Source organism: Pan troglodytes, chromosome 5, assembly GCF_028858775.2.
Source record: "Pan troglodytes isolate AG18354 chromosome 5, NHGRI_mPanTro3-v2.0_pri, whole genome shotgun sequence".
Taxonomy (NCBI): domain Eukaryota; kingdom Metazoa; phylum Chordata; class Mammalia; order Primates; family Hominidae; genus Pan; species Pan troglodytes.
The window spans coordinates 131,337,557-131,363,836 of record NC_072403.2 but is presented as its reverse complement, the minus strand read 5'-3'; the positions used below and the strand labels follow the sequence as shown (position 1 = coordinate 131,363,836).

Below are 26,280 nucleotides of genomic sequence, written 5' to 3'. Positions count from 1 at the left end.
ATAAAATCCTCATATAGCTTTTGTTAGATTTAATTATAGGTATTTGATGATTGCTGATGCTGATGTCAATATTTTTATTATTTTCTTTGCAATTATTTGTTGCTAGTATAAAGAAATACAATTGAATTTGTACATTCACTTTGTATCTAGAGTCCCACTTAAGTTGTCTTATTTGAATAGTTTGACCATAGACTCTTTTCTATTTTCTATAATGTTTAGATTTCTATGCCATCTAAGAATAAAGACAGTTGTATTTCATGCTTTCCAATCCTAACACCTTTTTCGTGCTTTATTGCTCTGGCTAAAACCTCTGTACAGTGTTGAAAAGAAGAGGTGGTAAGGCAATCCTTGCATTGTCTTAGGAGAGTTTTAAATAACTCACCACAAAATAGAATATTTACTATATATTTTTTGCAGATATCATTTATCAGGTTAAAGAAATTCCTCTGTAGTCCTAGTTTTCCATGAGGGGTGGGGGTGGTGGTGTTAGTTTTATTTTAAATCATGAAATGACTGTTGAATTTAGTCAAATATATTTTACTGCATCTATTGAGATGAGTATGTGATTTGTTATTATTCTATTAATGTGATTTATTACATTGACTGATTTTTTTCATGTGAAGCCAACTTGCATACCTGGAATACCTGGAATATACCCGGTTTACTGTTAATACCCAGTTTACTGTTTATGTATTATCCTCTGCATATACATCACTGGTTCAAATTGCTAGCATTTTGAGTAGAATTTTGCACCTACATCCTTGAGAGAAATTGGCCTGTATTTTTACATCTTTCTCACATTTTAGTATCAAAGTTATGCTGACTTTGAAAGGTAAGTTGGAAGGTGTTGCTTGCCATTCTATTCTCTAGAAGAGCTTCTTAAAATTGATGTTATTTCTTTAAGCGTTTCAATTTCACTGATGAAGGCTCTGGACCTGGAGATTTTGGGGATGGGGGGAAGGTGTTTGTGTATAAATACATGTAGGACTATTTATATTTAATTACCTTTTGTATAATTTTTGGTAAATTATAAGCTTTAATTTTATCTATACTACCAAATATATTGACAATATATCATTATTTTAATATATGTCTGTGGAAAATTTAGTTATTTCCTCTAATGCCTAATTGTAGTCATTTGTACTCTCTGTTTTCCTTGATCAATCTTTCTTGGGGTTTATCAATTTTACTAATTTTTCAAAGAACTAAATTTTGACTTTGGTAATTTTTCTCTTATTTTATTTTATTAATTCCTATTTTACATTAATTATCTTAATCTTTCTACTTTTCATGTTTAATTTCCTGTTATCTTGTAACTTTTGTAATGGATACTTATATCATTGATTTTCAGCTTTTTTTCTTTTATAGTAAAGCATTTAGAGCTATAAATTTTCCTCTTAACGCAGGTTTGGTTGCATTCCACAATTTTTAATATGTCTAATTTTCAAAATTATTCAATTCAAAATATTTTCATTGCCATTGTTATTTCCTCCTTGACCCATGGGTTGTTTCCAAAACATTTGGGGATGTTCTAGTTATCTTTATATTATTGATTTTGAGTTTAATTACAATGTGTTCAGACACAAAGATTGTACTCTCAATGATTTTAATCTTTCAAAATGTTGAGACTTACTCTATGACATATTATATGCTCAATTTTGATAAATGATTCACATGCATTTAAACGAAGTATGTGTGGTGCCATTGTTGAGGACAGTGTTTCATATAAGCCAGTTAGGAGCATCAGAGAAAGAAATATGATGAGAAAAGCAGAGGTGAGAGTGATATGATTGCTGGAATAGGGTCACAAGACAAAGAATGCAGGCTGCAAAAGGCAAGGAACAGATTCTCTCCTCTACCCTCTAGAACGAATGCAACTCTACTGATACCTTAATTTCAGCCCCATAAGATCAATTTCAGATTTTTGCCTGAAAAAACTGTAAGATAATACATTCATATTGTTTTAAGTAATGTTTTTGGTGGTTCGTTACAGTATCAATAGCAAACTGATACACTTAATATATTTTTTGATTCACTTTTTTCAGGTTTGTGCATACTTATATATACATGATGTCTCTTGTAAGTATCACAGAGAATTTTTTAAATATAATCTGACAATCTCTGTCTTTTGATTGGAGTATTTAGATCCCTTTTATTTACTGTGGTTACTGATATATTTAAGTTTGGATCTATTATTTTACTATTTTTTTATTTAGTCCACCTGTTTTTCCTCCCTTCTCTCATTTCTTGCTTTTCTTTGGATTTAACCCGTATTTATTTTATAATTCTACTTATTGTCCTCTGTTAGTTTCTTAGGTATACTTTTTATATCCCTAGAAATTACTACATGCCTTTTGAGTTATTAGGACTAAATTAGTACTATTTCCACTTCCCAAACCATATTACGATCATAAAAAAAATTTAACATCATTTCCCCCTTGCAAACTTTTGTGCCAATATTGTCATAAATGTTAATTATGCACATATCTCTTATTGCTTTGTACAACCAATATTTATTTAGGTTTTCTTTCATACAGTCAGTGCTTCTATAATGCTTGCTTTGAAAACATGAATTTGTTTTAATGCAATTGATATACTAGAAAATCACGTTAGTATAATGTAAATTTTGCATTTGCTTTTGCTCAATTTTATCCATGAGAAACACAGGTGAATGCAAAAAAAGAAAAACTGTGCTCAGCTTAACTGAGCAAAATAAAATATAAAAATGTACACAGGTATTCATCTCAAACATCTGTCAGCTGCCTCAGTTCACCATGTGTGTTATGAGCTATATCCATTACAACTTTTTGTCAAATTTCAGATAACCTTACTTTTACCACTTCACAAGCTGCAAACTTTCTGATACCCACGTTCACACACACACAAAGTTTTTTTCAAGATAAAACGCCATATTTACTGTAGAACTGATATGTTTCTTAACCACTTAATGTGTAAAACTTTGCTAGTTTTCATTAGGTTTCTGTCTATATTTTCGTGTCAACTATGAAATTTTTAAATGCTGTAAATGTAAACTCATTTTCCCTCTAAGCCTGCGGTTTTCATTATTAATTTTGTATAGTTTTGTGATTTTTAGAAATGTGCTGTAACAGAACTGACTGTATTGACCATTTCTGTTGCTTTTCCTTTCCTTTTGCTGTTGCTGTTGTTGCTATTGTTATTGCTTTCACTTTGTTTCTGCTGAGATTCTTTCTGCCTGGAAAGCTCTCTTTAGTTACTGAGTATTTCTTTTGCATATTTTCTGCTGGTGATAATTTCCTTCATTTTGTCTGGAAATATTTCTTATTTCATCATAATTATGAAGGATATTTCTGCTGTATATAAAATTCTAAGTTGGCAGACATTTTCTTTCAGCTTCTGGTATTTCTTTTAAGGAGCCAGCTGTCAGTCATGTTATTACTCTTTTGAAGGTATTGTGCTTTTGTTTTTTCTAGATGCTAATATCTAATCTATCACTTTGGTTCTTGGCAGTTTTTCTGTTAAGTATTTATCTATGATTTCTTTGTACTTACCTTGCTTTGGGTTGCAAGTGCATTTTGATTTTGTGATGTTGTCTTTCATTGGTTTTGAACATTCTCAGCCATTAATGCTTCTTCTGTTGAAGTATCTACTTCAATCTCTTCTACTCCAATCTCTCTCCTACCCTTCTGTGACTCCAATTATACATATTAGTCCATGCCCCATAAATCTCTTACACAATTTTCTCTACTTTTTATAATTTTTACTTTTAACTCTTCAATCTAGATATTTTGTACTGATTATTTTCCAGCTTATTAATTCCCTTTTCGAGTATGTTCAGTTTCCACTTAAACCCATCTGAGTTAATTAATTCAAGTAATTTTGTTATTATATTTTCTTATCCAGAATTTCCACTTGCTTTTTAACAATTTCAATTCTGTAGTGAAAGTCTTCATTTTTGTCATCTATTTAATCAAATATGTTAATCTCAATTATTTTTAAGTCTATATCTAATAAGCCCAATAACTACAGTTCTTTCTTAGGGCCCTTCCTCCTTACCAATTCCTGAACTCCAGTTTTTGTCTCTCCAGCACACGAGGCTGCATAAAATTCCTTTTTACATTCAGTTACTTTTTGCTTAGTTTTTTAGCCTCTTGCCTTGCATATCTTCATCAGTAAATGTCTCAAGTGTTGGGCTCACTTCTCTGTACTTCATTTCTCTCTAGGATCTTGGCTTTTTAAGCGCTGCCTATTATGGCAAAGTAGAATTCTAATTATTTTTGTTTGTTTGTTTTTTATAAACAGAGTCTTGCTGTTGTCCAGATTGATCTCAAATTTCTGGCCTCAAGTGATCCTCCTACCTCGACCTCCAAAAGCAGTGGGATTATAGGTGTGAGCAACTATGCCTGGCCAGAATTCTAATTTTTTATTCACATGGCTATGCAATTGCTTAAAGTTCTGCTGGCCTCATTATCTCTTAGCTGTCACCTTCTGCCCAGCTTCTAATATTGTGCTCACCTTAGTTAGTTTCCCTTCTTTCTGTGATTCGCTTTTCAAGTCTTGACTGCCCGGACAATTAGCCAAGACTTTAAAACATACGATTTTTCTATTTTAGCTGGATTTTTTAAGCTGTTCCCATCAGGAGCATTTGTCTGCAACAAGTTGTTCATTTATAACCAGTCTTAAGATTGGTTTTCCCACAACTTTTTTTGATATAGTGGCATTGGCACTGGCCTTGTTTCAGCCCAGTATATAAAATTCACCTGGTTTCTTGCTCTTCTTTTCCTACAAATAACTACTTTTCTTGCATAGGGAGCAGAAGAAGAAGCAGAAATGCTGCACTAAGAGAGATTTAAGGCCTAGATTTCATTTTCCATATGCCAGCTTTGTTATATTTCTCCGAGCTTCAGATCCTCTGTTTTCTAAACTGTGGTAAGTGCATTTAAATCACACACAAAAATTAAAGTAATTGAATCCAATACTCCCTTGGAGACTCATCCATCTCATTTTTTTTCTCCAATGAACAAAAGCATTTAGCCACACTGAGTGAAATGGGGACAGTGATCATAACTATATTCACTGCTACCTCCCAGTATCTGATAATGTCCAACCAGCTAGTGACTCCTTAAACCTGGGGAGAAATATTGGGAGACATCCAAACTTCCTTGAGTGTAAGATCACAGGCTGCCATCAGACATGGAATACCGACTAAATAAGAATATGAACTGCAGGAGCCCCAGCTGGGTTCCAGACCATCCATCGCAAATTTAGGTGATCTTCAGCAAGTCAGTCAGACTCTTTAACTCTCTGTTTCTCCTTCCATAAAGTAGTCTAAATAATAGTGCTTGCCTCTTTTGTTTGTTGTGAAGCCTAAATGAAATAAAACAGGTGAAATGCTTCCTCTAGTGCCTGGCCCATTCGGTACATAATAAATGTTAGCAATTTTTATTTCAATCTCAACCCATTAACACTCTAGTAGGACTCTCACAGGGGCACTAAAGACTTAGAGGGACACTAAATCAGTAGGTGGGTGGAGACCCAAATAAACTTTAAATTCTGGACACCTTTGCCCTGAGAGTGGTGAAGAGACTGCAAAGTTACTTCATGACACTTTCTTGCTTCTGTTCCCCAACTACCCAGTCTAAAAGCCAGATGGTAGCAAAGGAAGAAAATATCTGCTGCGTTGGAATAAGGAAACACAATGTATTTGTAAATGTGCTCCTAAGTCATGTTCTGTGGGGGCACTCCAGGTGCCTCCCTCTATGCCTGTCATTGTCTATATTCACTTACAAATATCATTGATCATCTCCTCTGTGTCAGCCACTGGGCAAGGCAGCAAGCATACCAATAAAGAGTCTATGTCAAGTGCCTGTGTTCTATTTTCTGGCATATATATGTCATTTAGTCTTCACTAAGGCCTCTGAAGTACCTACTACTGTTATCTTCATTTTAAAGATTAGGACACAGGCACAAAAAGATTAAGTAACTTGTTGAAGTCACACAGATAAAATTTACCTCATTTTCATGGTGCTCACAGTCTATAAAATAGAAAGTTTTTTAGTACAACATTTTAAAATTCCATTAAATGTAATACTCCCCAAAAGTCAGCAAGTATCCAAGTAATTGGAAGTTAACTTGATGTTGAATTTTTATTTAGGCATTTGGAGTTACGTATTCACAGCCTGTGGCTGTGTCTGTAAGTGTTCCTGGTGTCTCTATTTGTCTACGTAAGAAATATAATCAGTTTCCTTGTCTAAGTACTATGACCTTTTAGTGGGCAAAACTGGAATTTTTTTAATGCTATGAGAAATACTAATATAATTCTGGTCTAAAAGAAAAAAAATACTGTGAAGTGTGTTGATGACAAGTGTAAGTACAACATTATTAGAAGTGCTGTTAAGAAAGCTGGAATATTTTGTATTCTGTTAGCAAGATGCCAGCATAACCAAAATTTGTTAAGAATGGCTAAGATATAAAACATAACATGTGAAAGGATATTTAATCACTATAGAAAACTTAAAATTAAGTATAATGCTTAGGAACATATGATTCAGAATATTACTAATTGATTTGCAATCTGGTTAAGAATTTTATTTTACCAAGCCTGTGTGTGGCACGATTTCCACAGGGTGAATTTAATCAGTGTTGATAATATGGATGAGTCCATGTAGGCTACATCTGTCTTTGTACCTTAAATGCCATGCTACATTTTTAAGAAGTAACATAAATATTGTTTTAAAGGAGATCATTCTTAAGAAACCACAATAATCCATCAAGGAAATGTTAGGAAACTGGAGCTGTGTAATGCAGCTTGCCAGAGTCAAAAATGATCTTGGAGTTTCCTTAGGAGCTTTAGGGAAGAAAAGAACTGAAAGCGAAAGTAGTAAACCAACATCTGAGCACCTTCTCTATGTAAGCAACTGTGCTGATGACTCTTCTCCCTATTTTTAAGATTTGTTTTTGTTGTTTCCTGGCCTTTCTCATACTCCTACCACTCCCTCCCCCAATACATACATTAACATATACTATAATTTAAAAATATATTTTATTATATCTTTAATAGCTAGAAGAGTGCCCATCATTTGTGATCAATACATAATTGATAGATGAATATATGAAACATGTGTAAGATACTGCCTGATATGGTTTGGCTGTGTCCCCACCCAAATGTCATCTTGAATTGTAGCTCCCATAATTCCCAAGTGTGGTGGGAGGGACCTGGTGGGAGTAAATTGAACCATGGGGGTGGGTCTTTCCCATGCTGTTGTCGTGATAGTAAGTCTCAGGAGATCTGATGGTTTTATAAAGGGGAGTTCTCCTGAACAAGCTCTTTCTTTGTCTGCCACCATATTAATATGTGACTTTGCTCCCCATTTGCCTTCTGCCATGATTGTGAGGCCTCCCCAGCCATGTGGAACGGTGAGTCAATTAAACCTCTTTCCTTTATAAATTACCCAGTCTCAGGTATATCTTTATTAGCAGCATGAAAACAGATGAACACACAGCCTATGTTCTTACAAGGAGGTAGCACAGGGTAGGAGAAAGAGCACTGAACTGGGAGGGCAGATACGTGGCTCTCATCTTTGTTTGGCCAGTACTTCATTTGCCAACCACAAGCAAAGGACCTCAATGCAAGACAATTAGACTGTCTCTAAAATCTCCTTTTATTTTGAATTTCTGCCATTTTATGTCAGTCTTCAAGTATGTAAAGTGTTCACTTTAATTTATAGAAAACAGTGTTTGTTCAGAATTGTTCTGGGAGACAGATCTCTAGCAAGATGAATTTGAACACTATTAGTTTTCCTATGGCTGCTGTAACAAATTAATACAAACTTGGTGGCTTAAAACAAGAAAAACTTAGTCCTTCACGATTCTGGAGGCCTGAAGTCTGAAATCAAGGTGTCAGCAGGGTCACACTCCCTGCAGTGGGTCCAGGAGAGATTTTGTTCCTTGCCTCCTCTAGCCTCTGGTCACTATCAGGATTCCTTGACTTGTGCCTCCATCTGCACATCCTTTCCACTTCTGTGTCTCTCTTCTGTGTGCCTCTCATAAGAATACTTGTCATTGAATTTAGGGCCTACCCAGATAATCCAGGATGATCTCCTTATCTCAAGATCCTTAACTTAATTACATCTGCAAAGATTCTTTCTCCAAGTAAGTTAATATCCACAGGTTCCAGGATTAGGATGTGGACATCTGTTTTGGGCAGGGGTGGTGGAGGGGGCACGATTCAGCCTAGTACAGACACAGAATAAGGTAACTGTATAACCATGCTTACTTTCCATATAGTGGGACCAAATTCTCAGACACTAAATTCTCATACAAATAAATATACCTTCCTTTTTTTTTTCTGTAACTTTATCTCTATTTCGAATTCCCCCATTCTTCTGAGCAATGAACTTCAAGTTTCAGTCAATACAGGATCTCTCCCCTTGGGATACTGTCTATCCATGGCAGCATCAGTGAGATGCCCTCGGGCCCTGTGGTCTTTTCTCAGCAGTCCTCACAGGTCACTGTCACCCAGAGGACAATCACATCCTCATTAGCCCGTCTCTTCAGGCCCACTCCTCTCCTCACTGCTTCAGTATCCTGGCGGGCACATAGAACTCATCTTGTAGGCAACTCTGCTGGGGGTTTAGAAGACTCTTTCTCCCTTGTTTTTGTTGTTTTCTGGGCTTTCTCATACTCCTACCATTCCCCTCCGCTCCATACATACATTCATTTTGTAGTCTCAGTCCCCATTTCCTTGCCTGGTATGGAGCTACAGAGATAACCAGGAAAGTCTTCTCAGCTACCATATTGAAATTAAATGTTTCTACATAGATATCTCCCCCTGGCCCATCCCCTCCACTCTTTCTTATCCTCTCTCCCTCTTTTCCATGCATTTGTTATTTCTCCTTTTACTCCTTCTTTATTCCCAGGCATTGCTTTTCCCATCGCCTTCTCTCCCTTGGTTTCTCCCCTTCTTTTTTCCTAATTTTTTTCTTCCTCAATTATTTCACTCTTCCTCAAAAGGCCATAATACACATCATTTAGTTACTTTTTTTTGTTAGATCAAAGAGTACATCTATTTTCCTTTTTTTGGGAAGAGCTAAGCAATTTAAAATTTCCAAATTTTCACTCCCTAGAAGGAAAAAGGCCCAAAGTTTGTTTCAAATTGTTCTTTATGTGTTCAGGACCCCATGTTATTATTTTTAACCTATAGTCCAATGACTCCCTAAAGATAAATAGATTCCACATGAGACCTTTTGACATCCTGTTTTCTAAAGTACTGTCCCCAAGAAGGGCCAGTTCTCTCTGTTTTGTATTCAAATAAAAAATATAAAATTTGAGTCTGTGGAAGAAAATTCATATCAGTAAGATTTTGGGAAGCTGGATGCTAGACCAGGCAAGGAGATGCACGGTCTCCTGCTCTTGCGTACTTCATGTCAGCCCATGACGGAGTGCACTGAGTGTGAAAGGGTGATGTCTACAGGAGGTGAAGGGTTTGCCCACACTGAGGCACATGCCTCTTTCTTTGGTCTCTTCCTTAGTGCCTGAGAGAAAGAACTTACAGCTCTCCAGGGAAGGCCAGGACATTGAGTTGGAGGACAATTGCCTTATGTGCATATGTTTGGAGTTGTTTATTTTGCATGGGTATCTCCTAAAAAATAAGACAGGATTAGGATATTCTGGATCTGAGTTTCCCACCAAACACTATAACATCCAAATTAACATTTCTTTTATATAATAGTAGCTCCTTTATTAAGCACCACACTATGTGGTAAGTACTGTACACACTTAGGTACGTCACTTCACTCATTTGTTTTTTCAGCAACCATATATCTAGGTAAGTATCATTATCATATTACAGATGGAGGAAAATGAGGCCTGAGGAGGTAAAATGTTGGTCAAAGTTAACAAATTGGTAAATGTTAGAGATGAGATGTTAACACCAAACCTCTTGTTCTTCCTACTACACTATATTTATCATCTAAAAGTAACCTCTCATGCTCCTTCCATATCTGAAACAAAGAGATTTCGTGACCTCTGTAAAGTCACAATTTTCACAGATTTCAAACAATATCTTCCTCAGGATCAAGCTTTTTTTTTTATTAGGGTTGGTTTTAAACTCCCAATCTGTGTTCTCTTCAAGGAAATTTTCTCAGTCATGCTTGGAAACCTGGCTTTCCACTACAATTACTTGTTTTAGGTGGCAAACGCTTTCTCTAGCTAAATCAGTCACTATAATAATATTCCCACAAGTATGCAAGGCTGAGCACAGTGTACTGCCTATGGTAGATAACTAAAATGTGTGAAGAAGTGAATTCCATCTGAGAAGTTCAGAAAACATGAAGACTAACCAGCATGGATAAAATAGAGAGGAGATTGGTCTTTCCTAAGGAATAGGTTTGTGCCAGATAAGATACGATCAAATTATGAAGGGCACTGAAAGCCAGGCAAGGAGTTTAAACTTGATGCTGCAGGCAAGAGGAAGCCAATAAAAGTATTTGATCCAAGGTGAGGCAATAATAAAAGCAATGTTTAAGAAAGAGTCACCTCACAGTGTGATGCAGAATGAACTGGTGCTAAAGAGAATGGAACCAGGTGCATCAGTGAACCATTGGTACAGAAATCCAAACATAAACTAATGAGGGCCTAGACAAGAACCAGAGAAACATGAATGATGTCTCACCACTGAACTAAGCTGCATTGCTTATGTTTCCTTAAGACAATTATCTATTTTAGTTACTGAGAGTTTAAGTGTGATGTGGTTGCTGATGTGTTAAATAATAATTTTTAAAAACCCTCTGATATGTCATACTTGGTAATCCCTTCTCAAGGCCTTGCAGTACTTGAATGCACTGGAGTCATTATCTACTTGACACTCTCACAATATATATATATCTTTAGAAAAAGCTAATACTTGGGAGAAAAACCAAGTTTTCAAACAGTTGATTAACAGGAGCAATGTGAGGCGGTAGCTGGCATCAGAAGGCCTGGGTTTCCATCCCAGTTCTACCAATTAGTAGCTGTGTGGCTTTAGGCAAGTCATTTCACCATACTGAGCTCCAATTTCCTCAGCTGCAAAATGAAGATTCCAAAACCTATCTACAGGATTACAGTCAAATTTAAATGAAAAAAAAATACATGAAAGTACTTCATAAATTTTACAGTGCAATATGAGTACAAGATTTTATTTTTGTGAGCAATTACACATAAGTTGAAACTAAAGCTCCCACTCATTCAAAATGAAACTTCATTAGAAATCTCTACAGTTATGTACTTCCTGTAGCTTTGGGTGGACCCAACAGCAGAAAACAAGAGCAAGTGGCAGGCAAGCAGGTGATGTCAGAAATACTGCCAAGTAGCAATAGGACCCACACAGCTACGATGCATCACAGACAGATAACACACTAAGACGTGAAGAGATGTGATAGGTATCTGGGAGGTCAGGCATCCCCAGGGGCTGAAATCCTAGAGAGATGTGGGCACTTGAGTTCAGGCCAAGACTGTGGGCTCAGGAAAGAATGGCAAGAGTAAAGGCCAACTCTGATTCCAGAGAAACTTAGGAACAGAAAAACCAGGTCAGGAGTGTGGAACACGTGGAGACACAGGAACAAAAGGTGGTGAAATGTTACCAGAGGTAGGTGACAAGGAAAGAATTTGGCATAAGGAATAAGTCAATAATTTTGTTATAGAACCCAGATTTAAGGCTAAACCAGGCAGCCATAAGGCTAATACAATGCTGAGCTGCCTCAGCTACTGGCCTCAGGTTCCTAAAATTTCCCCTCTAATGGTAAGGTTGATTTTTTTAAAAACTTAAGTGCAGGAAGTTACATTTATACCTATTAAATTTCATCTTGTTTCATTTGGCCCATCAGTCCAGCCAGTCAGTATCTTTTTGAATCCTGACTCTGCTGTCCCAGTAATTAGTTATTGCTCCCAGCTTCATGTCATCTTCAGATTTGAAGAGTGTACTTTCTGTGCTTTGCCACTGGTTGATTAAAAGTTCGACAGAACGTAGTGGCACATCCCTGAAAGTTTCTTCTAGGAGACAGCCAGCTTCAAAGCCACTTAATACACTCTCAGTGAGTTCTCATTTCCTCACCTTCCAAAACAAATATCAAAAGAGGTACTGTCAAGTGTCTTGCTAAAATCCTGAAACACTGAAAGCCATAGCACTGCCCTCCATTTTCCAGTCCCCAGTCTTCTCTCAGGCACTTGCAAATTCTCATCCCCTCTTTCCACCTCCTCCCACTTCAGAACTACTTCACTCTTTTTGCCAGGTCCACCTGTATCATGAATCCCAGCACTTCCCATCCCCTCCAGGTCCTCTATGCATCACTTTTTTCTTCTCCTTTATTTTCCACGTCCTCCTTTCCACCAACTTCTTCTTTACCTTAGGAAAGTGGTTCTCAAACTTTAGCATGCATCAGAATCATCTGGGAAACTTGGTAAAATACAGATTGCTAGGACCCAAGAGTTTGCATTTCTAGTGGTTCTCAAAGTGTGGTCCTGAGACAAGAATCATACCTGGAACTGGTTAGACATGCACAATTACCAGGCCCCACTTCAGACCTACTGAATCAGAAATTCCAGAGCTAGGGCCCATCAGTCTGTGTTTCAACAGGTATTTATCTCCAGGTAATTCTCATACATGCTAAAGTTTGAGAACCACTGCTCTGCATATTGAGTACAAACAGAGATTTGCAACCAGAGAAATCTGAGTTTGGAGCCCTGCTTTGCCCCTTCCAATCTGTGTACTGAGGTCATATGACTTACCATCTCTAAGCCTCAATATTTTAATCTATAAACTGAGAATGATAGTACCTACCTCCACAGATGGTATGAAGATTAAATGGTATAATGTAGGTAAAATGCTCAGCACAATGCCTAAAAATTCAATAAACAGAAGCTGTATTTGCATTATCTATTAGAAAATGACTACATCTGTATCATCATTTGAAAGAAAAAAATCTCTCCATCTACCTCATGCCCTACTCTAACCTTCATAACCAAGACCATAAAAATCTTCATTCACTCTCTCCACATCTTGGTCCATTTATTTGGGGCTATAACAGAATACATGAGACTAGGTAATTTACATATTTTTAAAAAGAGGTTTATTTGGCTCATGATTCTGCAGGCTGGGAAGTCCAAGATGCATGGCATCAGCATCTGCTTGGCTTCTGGTGAGGGCTTCATGCTGTATCACATCATGGCAAAGAAGTGGAAGAGGAAATGGACACATGCAGAGAGAAAAACGTGAGAGGCAACTTCACTTTATAACAACCCACACCTGCAGAAATTAATCCAGTCTCTCAAGAAAGACTTAATCTATCTCAACAATCTAATCATCTTTCAATGGCCCCACCTCCCAAAACCACCACATTGACAATTAAATTTCACCATGAGTTTTGGTGGGGACAAACCACATCCAAACCATGGCACTCTAGTTTCTCACATCCATCGCTCTTTAGGTTACTGCTATTGGCTGCTGTCCTCACCACTCCACTAAGCTGTCCTAGCTAAGATCATCAATGATCTAATTCTGGAAGTAGTAGACTCTGCAGAATTCATCTTTCTAACCTCCATATCCTTTCCTTTGTGATGGTCTCACTTCCCTTGGTTTCCACCTGGCAGCCTTTCATGGTCCTTCTAACTTTCTGCTGATTCTGTCTCAGTCACAGTAACGGGCTCCTCTCCTGATACCTGTATTTTGAGCCCTTTCCATAATTCACTCTCATTTCTTCTCAACATGACCACAGCTTTACCTACCTCCTACCTATATTCCCAGACAAGAGCTCTGTCCAGAGCTCCAGACATCTCCAAATGACTACTAGATATCCCAACCTGGAGATCCATGGCACCTCAAAATCACCACACCCAAAGACCAAAGTCATCATCTACTGACCCAGATCTGTTCTGTTCTTCACAATTCCTTATGTTCTCAAATAGACTGGGAGGTCTCAAGGTCAAAGTCAGGGTCTGATTATCTCTGTCCTCTCATACTTGGACTCAGAGCCAGGTAAGTACTTAATATGTATGTATTTATCAAATGCCTGAATCAGTAAAATAAATAATGGCATAGTGTGCAGCAATTTTTATAAAAAGAAATTAAATACTCACATAGAAAAAAGGAAACGAAATACTTTCTAAATCCATGCTGATACTAGGAGTCATTATGTCCCTTTCTAGATCTTGATTTCAAATTAATCTGTCTTTAGTGTCTAAAATCCACTTTCTCCCCTCATTAACCATTAAGATGGGGCAACATGATGAGCACTGTGCTCAGATGATGGACAAGCAGACACGAATTCAACATGAGGTCTCTGCAACACCGTCGCCAGGACAACTGCTCCACATGACCAGTGCCCTCTCATCTTTTGGAGCTAGTCTTTTCATAACATGTTTCAGGGTGCCTAATATACATTATATTAGATATAATATATATTTCTATCATCTATTTTTGCAATTTGCTGTATATATAACAGACACCAAATATAATATCAAGTACAATATCCAAAAAAACAAAAAAAATTAAGATGTTTATCCATCTAGTCTTTCTGTATCTCTCTTCATAAATTCTCCACAATTACCAAGAGTAGTTTTGTAAACACTGTAATTCTACTAGAACGCAGTTTATCCACAGACTTGAATGCTTTGTCAGCTAAGTGTTTTCTCACTATCACTTTCCTTATCTGGGGTTTCTGTTCCTTCTTAACTATGTTTGCTTTGTTCTTTCCAGTTTGAAGATCATTCTCCTTGCTACAGTAGACGAAGGTGAATTCAAAGTTGAGTGGTTCTGTTTTCTCAATCATTTTGCCTTACCCCACCCATCTCTACTCCATCAAGCCTTTATTTCTTCCTCATTCTTTGGTTCAAGGTACAGTTTTGGACATCCTTTTATATTATCTTTAGCACTTTTATGATGCAGGTTAGACTTGCTGATTATATTCTTGTATTTTTAGCCACGTTAGCAATATTCATCCTTGGAAATTAGCTCATCCTTCAATCGTTTGTATCTTGGCCAAGGGTGAAGACACAAAAGCGGGTAGGGAGCAGGGCTAAGAATGGAGCAGGCACCCTCTGCCCTGGAGAGATGCAGTACAGGTTTCAGAATGACCCAAAAGCTCAACATCAGGTCTCAGTTGCCAGAAAAGGCAAGACCTGGGCTTGCCAGATGTCCCCTGTTGAACCAGACAGTCAAGTATTTTAACTTCTTGTCTGATAAAATGAAAATTTCAAATTGGTTGTTATTTCAATTTCAGATTTGCCTTATCTTAATTCCAGTTTTCTATTTAATCAACAGTGGTTTGGAACATTTTCAGCTTTTAGTTTCTTACTAAGTTAAATATTTAATGATCTGTAAACAAACACTTGAGAAGCTGCTACTTAAAGGGACTCTCATCCCTCTTTACTTTGTAAAGTGAATGAATTCACTCTTGAATTTATCTTTAAATTTTCAGGTAAGTGTTTGAATGTAAAAAGTGGAGCTGGCATGGTAGGGTTGATGAGAAGGAAGCATCACTGTAGAAAGCTTCCGAATCTTTCAGTCCCCCACCCCTACTGAGGACACAGTCTTTCTGCAGAGTCTTTCTGGCCATCACAACAGGGAGCAAGGGTTAGGGAAGGGGAAGAAGAAACCAATAAAGTGTAAGTATGGTACCAGGAGTATACCAAGACCATGAAGGAGAAAGAGATCACATGCAAATATAGGTTGAAGTAGGTTTGAAATCCAAGGAGAGATATTCCAAGAAACAAATATAGAGATGAGAGAGAGTGAGAGACAGAGAGAGAGAAAGAGAGAAATTTAAATACATAGGTAAATTCACAGGCAGAAGGAAATCAAAAGCCAGAGGAAGCATTAAAGGGCAAACAAAGTAAACTGAACAAGGGTGAGTAGGAAAGACATGGCTTGACAAAACAGCTATTCGTTATCTACGCTCACTTTAGATTCCAAGAACAGGTTTATGTTCTGTATTAGTCTGTTCTCACACTGCCAATAAAAACATACCTGAGACTAGGCAATTTATAAAGGAAAGAGGTTTAATTGACTCACAGTTCCACAGAGCTGGAGAGGCCTCAGGAAACACAATCATGGCAGAAGGGGAAGCAAACACGTCCTTCTTCACATGGTAGCAGCAAAGAGAAGTGCCGAGTAAAAGGGCGAAAAGCCCCTTATAAAACCATTAGATCTCGTGAGAACTCACTATTATGAGAACAGCATGGAGGTAACTGCCCCCATGATTCAATTATGTCCCACCAGGTCCCTCCCACGACACATGGGATTATAAGAACTACAGTTCAAGATGAGAGCTCACCTGAGAGCTCCCTACTTCTTTAGATGACTAACTTTTATCCCTTATAAGAACTATTTCTTGCAGGACTATCAGAATTTTATTTTATCTTATTTTTTTAATTTTATTTTTAAGAGCCACTCATGCCTCTTGGATCCCTTCTGGAATATTAGGTTTTAGAATTTTGCTTTTTGAAAAATCTGCCTCTCCCCAGAAGTTGAGGGCTCTTTCCTCTGGTTAGTACATATAGGATAACATAGTCACTTCCACTTCAGCAACGGCTTCCCTTATTCATCAGAATTAGATCCAAGATGGCAGCTCGCCTTTTTATTTATAAGAAATGAAACTATCAGGAGGGCAAATCAAACAATTCTCAGAAGTTTTTCTTCCAATTTATTGTCATCCTTGCATTATTGTCTCATATTTGAATATCTGTCATGGTGGGGTTTCAGCTACAGTCCCCCAAATTTCTCCATGTAATTTCCCAGCTGCAATCATGGAAGTAGAGACAGATCCACATCACTTCCAAGGGGACTCTGTGGTCACAGAAACCATCACCATGCAAGCGCCAAGATTTCTGGGTGTCAGGGCATGGGGAGGTAGAAACGGGTAGGTCTTTTAGGGCCAGGGTCACCTGCAGTAAGTCCTAGCCTGAAGCAATGTGGGAAGCAGAAGTCAAAGAGAAGTGCAAAACTGAAAGTGGTAAATTGTGCAAAGATCCTTAATGCCCAGAGGTGAGTGGCAAAGCTTCAAATATGGTATGGCTCCCAAATGGTGGGAGCCAATGCTTGGGTCTAGAGCCAGGAGTTCATTAGAGGGGGGAAAAGGCAAGGACAAAAACATCTGGAGAAAACCAGTAGGGTTTATTTGATTCTTGGCTTTGAGTCATCTAAGTATGTTGTTTCACAAGTTTATGAGAGCAGGCTCTTGTCTTTTTGTTCACTGCTCTATCCCTGGGGCCCAGCACAGTCCCTGACATATATAGCAATTGTTCCAAAAATTAGTATCAAATCACTCAAACAACAGTGCTTTCAACTTTTTTTTTTTTTAACAGATCAGCATAAGTGTGGCTAACAGTGATTGGAATGGATTTAAAGCATCAATTCCAAAGTAGAGATTATGAGTCAACTTTTTTTGCAGGGGGCTATCCTCTGTCAGAGTTACATCAATTCATAATTTTCCTGTAGTCTCAATACCACTAAGCCATCTCTACTAATAGAGATAAGAGAAAGAACCTGCATTATTTATCAGTATGCATCTCACATTGAAAACCTAACCTTACCAACGTTGCCTGGGAATGCTAATGTCTTCTGTGCCATGGGTAAGTGGTAAAAAATGATAACTCCTTTGAAATTATAATAAAATAAATTTGAAATCAACTAGAAGCTTCAAACAATTCTTCTTTTGAAAGATCTTTCCAAAGCAAACTTAATCTAAAACTTTAGATAACACAAATATATTTTCACCTTGTTTAAAACTGTTACTAGTGGGAGTCTTTAGGAAGGCATTAAAAGACTTTTTTTTGGCTCTGGTGCTGCAAAAATGAATGGATTCAATACTACTCTGAACTGTATAATAATTTAATGATTCTCAGATTCCAAGCTAAAACTTCTAACAGGGGAATGAGACTACTATCATCATTTATGTTGAAGTCTGCTCAATATGTTCAAAAGATCCATGCTTATTATAACACTGCAGAAGAAGACTTTCATTTGATAATCTTTGAAGCAATAGAATGCTAAAATCTAACTCTTTGTAATATTAAAATGTTGTGAGGCTTTGAACCCCACTTTTGTAATAACCATGAGTGCCTTCTGTGCTGGTTTGCCTGGCTCCTGATTTCCACATGCCCGTGTCCCTCAGGAGAGCACAACAGGGCACTGTGTAAGCACTGTGTAAGAAGATGTGGTGAAGAGTGACCACCTATGAACACATTCCCAGTGGACAGACCTTTTCAAGTTCTCCTCTTGACATTGGCTTGCTTTGGGGATGACTGTCTGGTGGTCCTGCCCTTGCTATGGTGAAAACAGAGCACAAGGAAAGCCATGGAAGGCAAACAGGGAATGCAACCTTAGATCAATCCTTCCCAAACTGTCACTGAGACACAGAAGCCACAGAGACACACTCATGTGAGTAAAAGATAAATGCATGGATATCATGAGAGAGTGGTCTACTTTATAGAGTGAAAGGAAAGAGGCTTAAAATGAGTCTTAGGTAAATGAGTAAGAAAGCTCCTCCTTATAACTCTCTATCTCTCCAGGCATGCACAACTTGCTAGAATTCTGCACATAGCTTACAGATAATCATGGCCATGATTCGAACAAAGGAGGATGAAGAAAAAGCATTTTCTTTTCTCTACAGCCTCCCGTTCCTTTAACTCTGACACTGGCCACAGTCCCTTGAGGCTGTTGCTGGTGATGAGCACCAGTAAGGAGCAGGGAGAAATCTGAAGCCACACAGAGGTAAAGGTTACCCATGGAAGCAGGACATAAAATCAGAGAGGAGCAGTCATCCTAGACATGAGTATGCTGGAAGGCAAGGGAAAGTCTAAAGCATCAAGGCCAAGGCCAAGTAGAAAAATGGGATCTGAAGCTAGAAGTCTGAAAGAATGAGAATAGGCAAGACCAAGAGAATGAGTTCAGGAGACTGAGCTTAAAAATGTTCCTTGACACAACACTACAGATAAAGGGTATGAGCGTCTCTGTATCTGTTTTCTTGGCAGGAGGTTAGGTGGGAGTAGTTAGGGCATTGTGCTTCTCAAGAAATTCTCAGGATTGTACCCCCATTCTTCTCTTCACATATAGTACTGTCATTTGGGGAGGGGGGGTGGTGCTGAAGATGTTTCTACCCTACCCCTTGAAGATCCAGAATGGCAGCTAACAGTCTCCCTAAGTAAGCAAGTCATTCACTCTATTACTTGAGCATAGGGAAGCCTAAGGTTGGGCTAGAATAAATGTTATTCTTTATAACTATAATCCATGCTCAGAGAATGCGTTTTGTTCAGCAAGAAAAGTGAGCTAAATGGAGGCTTTTTTTTTTACAGATGTTATGACACTTGGAGAATTATGTAGGTTATTGCTGACACCATGTAAGCACCTTCTAAAATAACCCAGAAAAAATGCTCTGAGAAGACCTGAATTACAAGTGTGTGGAATACCTCCATCTTCTGCTTAACTGATGTGAACCACAGGGAAGGGATAATTGTGGAAATGAAACAGGAAACAAGCAAAACCATTTATAACACATGAAAATGAGTAAGCAAGCAAGTTGGCATGCATGAGATATAGAAAAAAGAGCGAATTTGTATCTAGTGCTTCCAGTGAATTGTTCAAGAACACTTCATCCTTGGAGAAGAATTTCCTCTAATTCTGTCAAGGGTGGTGTCTGCATGGGTTACGTGCCAAGTAATTGTCCGGTCACAAGCTAACAGTGTCAAGAGGCTATTTTAAAGATGAATGGGAACATAAAACATATTTTGTCCTATTCACCACTTTGAATATGTCTCAGGAACAAAACTTGCACTTGAAATGAAATGGAGAAATGTGATTTTTATGAGTTACTGGCTTTTTCCCCCCTTCACACCACTGACAGAACAAAAACATTTAGAGGAAGACAGCCCAATGTCATGTAAGTATTTGTATATTTGTTCTCACCGTGGTACACAAGGGACATATCGAACACTTTCCCTGACTAAAAACAGGACATTATTTAAGCTCTGCCATCACACTCCAATGCTTTTCAATAGCTAGAAGAATTTTGCATTCCTTCCCATAGGAACTGTAAGCTCAAAAAGAAAAATTCTTCTGCAACACACTCTGTCAATAACTTGTATTCATTTTGCTTTCTGAAAGAGTTACTTTTTAAAATGTATATGCTAAGAAAAAGTGAAAGAAGAAAAAAGAGGCCTTCCATCTATGAATTGTGCTCTTTTTTTATTCATATGATTTCCAAGACCAAGCAAATTATCATAATCTTCCTAACAGAGATACACAATTCCACCTAAGAATTACCATTTACTTAAACCAGTGAAAAGCAGTTTCTATTAGATGCTGAGACAAGTCAGCTGTATGTGTTCATATGTGCTCCCTAGAAATTATTTTTGAATTTCAAGGTTATAAATAATTCCCAAACTCAAGTTCATGCTGATATTCTAATATGGGTTATTTGTACTCCTCTGCTGGTGTCATTTCTTTTGATTTAATCATTATTCCTTACAGGCTAGCACTGGTCTATTCAGTATACTGACAGGACCAAGCCATCATCCCACCTAAGAATATCAATTATGCTTTCAAAGCATACAATTTGATTCATGCAGAAGCTACTGTATATGCATCATGGTGTTTTCATAAAGACTCCCTTATTTACTCTAAACAGTGTTATGCCTTTTACAATAAGATTCTGTAGTAACTGTTTAACCTTTCTAAATCTTTTCAAGAAATCTTAAAAGAAAGGAAAGCTTGCCCTCAAGAATACACTTTCTGTTCTTATAAAAATCAGCTCCTCTATAAATAGCTGCAGTGAGGCAAGGCTTCAAAGCTTCAGCCTAAAATGCCATGAGTACTGTCCTGTAGAGACAGCTTTCAACCATGTCTGAGTCGGCACAAAAAAGGAACTTCCTGCCAGCTGAATGTGTGTCTCCCAACTTTCTCTCCTCATGCATATCTAAAAAGGATACTGAGCTAGAATCCCTAGTAGTTTTCCTATTTAAGGCCTGTATGCAAGTCGTTCCCGCAGTAGAAGCTGGAAACACACACACAGCCCACTCCTTCACTCACTCATAACCTAGCAGGACCAGCTCCGGGCCCGCTCAGCTCCCTGTGCTGCCTGATTTCTCATTTCTCGAAGCACACAGAGGCTGGAATGAGCCCACCATCTGCCCCAACCACCAGAAACAAAAACATGCCTTTTTCTATTCCTGTGTGTGCAGGCAACGTCCACCCATGCCGCTCAAGCCCTTTGATCCTACAGACCAAGCCACCACATCCTCTTCATACCCCCTCATGCACCCATGAACACAAGCATGCACACACACACACACACACACACGCACAAACACACATGCCCACACAATGCTCACAGTGATGTCAGGAGTGGTTACCCTTCCTTCCATATGCCTATGTACCATATGACCGAGACAGCAACAAGGAAAAACATTACTTCGCCTCCCCAAACCAATCCTAATGTCTTTCTTCAGTGAAAATGGTTCATCTGCACTGGGGTCCTCCATGTAAGAGCCAGAAGTTCTGGGCTTCTCCAGATATGTGCACATCGAGAAATAATAAGCACAACTGTATGGTAGTGAAGACAAACAATTGCAGTACAGTTGAAAACTGCTCTGTGTGAACTGATTACCCACAGAGTACCATGCTCTGCCAGGGTCGGTGTGGTAGAGGGCCATCTCCTCCCGTGCCATTCTTCTAGGATCAGCTGTGTCAGCTCTTGTTAAAAACTCCTCACCAAAAAGAATCAAAAACAGAAACCAAGATAGCACTTGAGAGAAGATGGAGGAGATGTTCATTCCTGTACCCATCTCTGGAGGGCCACATGTTTGGAGACTACAGTACAGTTTGCCTCTATCTGCTTACTATAATCCTGAGGATGGATTTTGAAGCATAGTTAAATGGTGTTGGCGATTTCCCCTCACTTTAATTATTCAAAATAAACAAACAAATAAAATGCCTTTCCGAATGCTTCATCAATGTTTTTATAGGCATATATATGCATCTTTAAAAATTAAGATCGTACTATATATGCTTTTGTTAAGCTTTTTCATTTAAATATTTTGTTTTTCATGAAATATACATTGATAAGAATTTTCTTAATTACATGTTCCTCGACACAACTTTTTTTGACATTTATCAATTTAATTAGATATTAAACATCTAGGTGTAATTGGGGATGAACTTTTCTGTGGCACGGATCAGGTACAGTCTGCAGAAGCCTGGATTCTTACTAGCACCTAGGAGACTTATTTTTCTCTGTTTTATAAACCATATCCAGAAAATGAATTTGTTTGTTCTCACTGATGGCTCTCAATTCTTGAGAATTAATTGGTCTTTATTACATCTAGGTGTGATATTTGCTAGCTAGGTATGAAATATCAGTTGTCTCATTTGTAAAAATAAACAATCCTTTGCTTATTCAAACTACAGTCACGTTTGTAGATAACCCACATGTCCATTTAGTTCTAAATTTTTAGGCTAAAAAAGCATGAGTCGAGCTGGTAATTTTCAGTGTTCCCTATCTCAATGTAGACCCTGTTAAACTTTAATCACCTTGTGAAGACATTTGTCAAGACAAAAGTATAACAAGTATTGGCCATACAGGCAGTCATTTTGGTATAAATGAAAGATTGTTGACTGTCCTCAGCTTTCAACTCTGCAAACCAAGAGCTTTAGTTTAAGCTGGATGCCCCCCAGCTGCCAATTCTTATACAGAACTTTCTCTTTAGCATCACTGTGAGAAGTGGGATCCGTAGAAAGCTTCCTAAAAGATCAAATTATAATTTAAACCTCTTAAACATATTTTAATGAAGCAAAGCCCCCTCAGGATATTTAAACGCACAGTCTTCAACTATAGAGAGAAAGAAAAATATCCCTTTCCTATGCTGATGACAAAGTTTTATTGTCATGAACTAATAACAGTAATAGAAAATTAATTGGTTCAGCTGTCTGAGTGTTAGAAAGAATAGGTTATGACCAATAATTCTAAAGATAAAAATCATTATTTTTGGCAGCTATTCCCTGGTTTAATTAGTTTATATTCAATAATTCCATCTAACAATCATTCATGTGGTTACATAGGAACTTGGCAGTTTCACTGGCAAGCTCTGTTGCTCAGTTTCACTAAACCAGACGTTTCTTGAACAAACTACTAAGAACTCCCTCTGACTGTTACAGGCAACTGACAAGTCTTCCTTTGAAAATATTCCAGGATATGTTATATCCACCACCATCTACACGCACACACATACACGTGCCCATGCATTCTATAGTATAGCTTTGGGACATTGATCATATATATGTTTTGTTGATAGTATAGATGTAGAAGGGCTTTCTACAGAAAAGTCTACACTCCACCCATAAATAATCTTTTGAGCCACCTCAGTGTAGAGCTGCAATGGCCATCTATTGAGCCATGAGTTTTAGTTAGATTTCAATAGGAGCATCAAAAATGAGACTGGTTGCTGGTGAGGAGATAATGGGGTCGGGGGAACATCTGCAGAGGGTGAGTCCTCGCATAAGCCTGAAGGGTAGGTGGGCTGGAGTTTGCTGGGGGAGAGAGACAAGTGGCACTCCAGGTAGAGGAAGCAGTGTGTGTGGAAATGGCACTGGGGCATAGAGCAGCGTAACACACTCTTGAACTCTCAGGTTGTTGAGAATGGGAGGAAGGATGGTGCAAGAGGCAGGGACGTGGCAGGACATGTGGCTAAAGCATAGTCAGGGAACAAGCCATGAAACACATTCCATATTAAACCAAACATCTGATCCATATTCTGAAGAATATGAGCGGTTACGGAGGATTTAGAAAGTAGGGCATGACGTGGTATGATTTGCCATTTAGAAAGTGTCCTCTGGCAACAGTGTGGACAATGGGGCCAGCCAGGACTGGAGGCAGACAGAACAATTCAGAAGCTGCTGAAGCAATGCCAAAAGGAAAGGGCACAGAAAAGTAGCGACAATGAGAACAAAGAGCAAGAGAAGGTTGTAAAAGATATTTAGGAAGTGGGGTTAACAGGACCTATTAAAGATGGAGAAAGAAAAAGAGAGGAGAACTGTAAAAAGTAATCAGATTTCTGACATAAAAGACTACGTGAATAGTGGTTCCAGTCTCCAATATAGGTAATACTGGAGTAAAATCAAAATCTTATACCAAGATAATGAATTTGATTTGGAACATGTTGAATTTAAGGTGCAAGTATGATATCTGGATAGAGCTCTCTTGCAAACAAGTGGATTATGTGAATATGAAGCCTAGAAGAGAGGTCAGGAACATGAGTATAGGTTTGAGAATCATCAATACATAGGTGATAGATAAAGCCATTGGTTTGAAGGAGGCACAGAAGAGTAAGTGAATAGAGATAAGGCGGAGGAGTCACAGATGAAGATCATCATTTAGTGAAAGTCATCAGTAAGCTTAGTGGTAGCATTTGCTCTGAAGTGTTGGGGACCAGGAGCCTCATAGCAGTGAGCTGAGAAGGGAATAGCAGAAACAGAAATTATCAAATCTTTGGACTTTGATACAAGCAATCAATGCACACATGTGGGGAGAAATGTATGCCTTATCAGGGATGTCAGTTATCAGTAAGAAAACTGAATCTACAATAAAGTCAGTACGAAACTGATTTGGTCACAGGCTGGATTAAAGAAGTGCTAGAACTGGAGCAAATAAAGTTGAGTGTGGCACTCAGTGTTGTACTCAGTGCTACTCCACATCTTACAGGCCAGGTTAATGAACTTTAAAGTTCAGAGATTCACTTCTCCTTTCCATCACTATTGCAAGCAAGGAAGAAAAAAGTGTGGGAAATTAAACCAAAAGAGGAATCAAAGAATTAGACTTGTTATGACAAGTGTACCCTTCAATGTGCTGGGCTCTCTAGAAAAACAGGAGAAAGTGGGGGGCCTCCTCCTTCCCACCCACTCTAAACGAAAAATAACCAAGCTTACAGGGCATAGCTGACCTAAGCATTCACCCAGGAAGTAGGGAAATTGGAAATTACAGCAAAAACATGAAACTTCCTTCTAGGCTGCCTCTCTACACTGAATGTGTTCACTGCTTAGAGGCAGAAAAGAGGAAGGAGGAGAGCCAGGTTCTTCCTGTGAATCCATGAGGCCAAGGCAGGCAGTGGAAGAGGCAGTACAGAGCCTGTTTGTCACCTCTGAGGTCGAGGAATCCTGGCCACTGTGAGACCCTTGGCCCAAAGGATGTGGGATTCTCAAAAACCAGGTTTACTGTAACTCTTCCTCTCAGAGGGATGAAAGAGAATGTGGAGGATGAAACCAGTGTTCACACCCACCCTCCCCAGGGAGAGGGAAGAGAAATTCCCCTTCTCTATGGAAACGTGGATTGGAACAGAAAGCTCCTCCTGGAACAGGGGATAGTGCACTCTGAGCAGATATAGTGGAAAGTAAACAATCTAAAGCTGTGTCAGGTAAGAATGATTGGAGCTAGAGGAATGTGCCTTAAATGTGTAAAAATGGATGTTGTTTGGAAGAAAAGATAGCATTCTTCGCATAGCCCAAGATGGAGAATAAGGCCAACAGATGGCAATTAGAGGCAGAGTGACCAACTGTCCTGGTTTGCCCAGGACTGAGGGATGCCCTGGGATGCAGAATTTTCAGTGTTAAAACAGGACAGCTCCAGACAAACCAGAACAGTTGGTCACCTGGGATGACAGATTTCAGTTCAATTAAAGAAAGACATAGAGTCAGAGCTTTCTTACCACAAAGAAATGATCCCTGTTTGAGGGTACGCTAAATACTTTGATTTGATGATTATACAATGTATACATGTATTGAAACGTCACACTGAACCCCATAAATATGCACAATTTTTATGTGTATATTTATTTTTATTTTAAAATGAAATAAAACAACAAAAAGACAGCTGTTCAAAGGCAGATAACAATTTTACTACCACTGGAAATGCTCAAATATAGTTTAGCCTTTAGCTCAAGGCTGCCAACAAGAGGGAGGTGGGAGTTGATGACCCCAAAGGAGAGAAGAAGAGTAATCTGGTACCATGAACTTTTTAAAGAATTTATTGGAATATAAGCATTTTCCAATTGATTATTTGTTTGCTTTTGGCAGTCATTTAAGAACCTTTCTCTAAGAAACTCATTGGTTCATATGTTTCTTCCATTAAGTGTGTGTGTACACACACACACACACACACACACATGCACACATATATATGTATATATGTATCTCACAGTTTGGGCAGAGAAGCAAATTTAGCTCTAATTCCAATCCCAGTACTTTTCTACTCTGTTTTCCCACCCACTCCACCATGCCCAACACAC

At 38.3% G+C, this 26,280-nt stretch overlaps 1 long non-coding RNA gene across 1 annotated transcript; it reads left to right on the top strand.

Moving 5' to 3' along the window:
- Positions 1-1,327: 1,327 nt before the first annotated feature.
- On the top strand, positions 1,328-21,939 carry LOC104006965 (uncharacterized). The gene is made up of 3 exons (XR_680975.4): positions 1,328-17,580; positions 18,123-18,388; positions 19,303-21,939. It is a non-coding gene; the product is annotated as an uncharacterized LOC104006965 (long non-coding RNA).
- Positions 21,940-26,280: the final 4,341 nt, after the last annotated feature.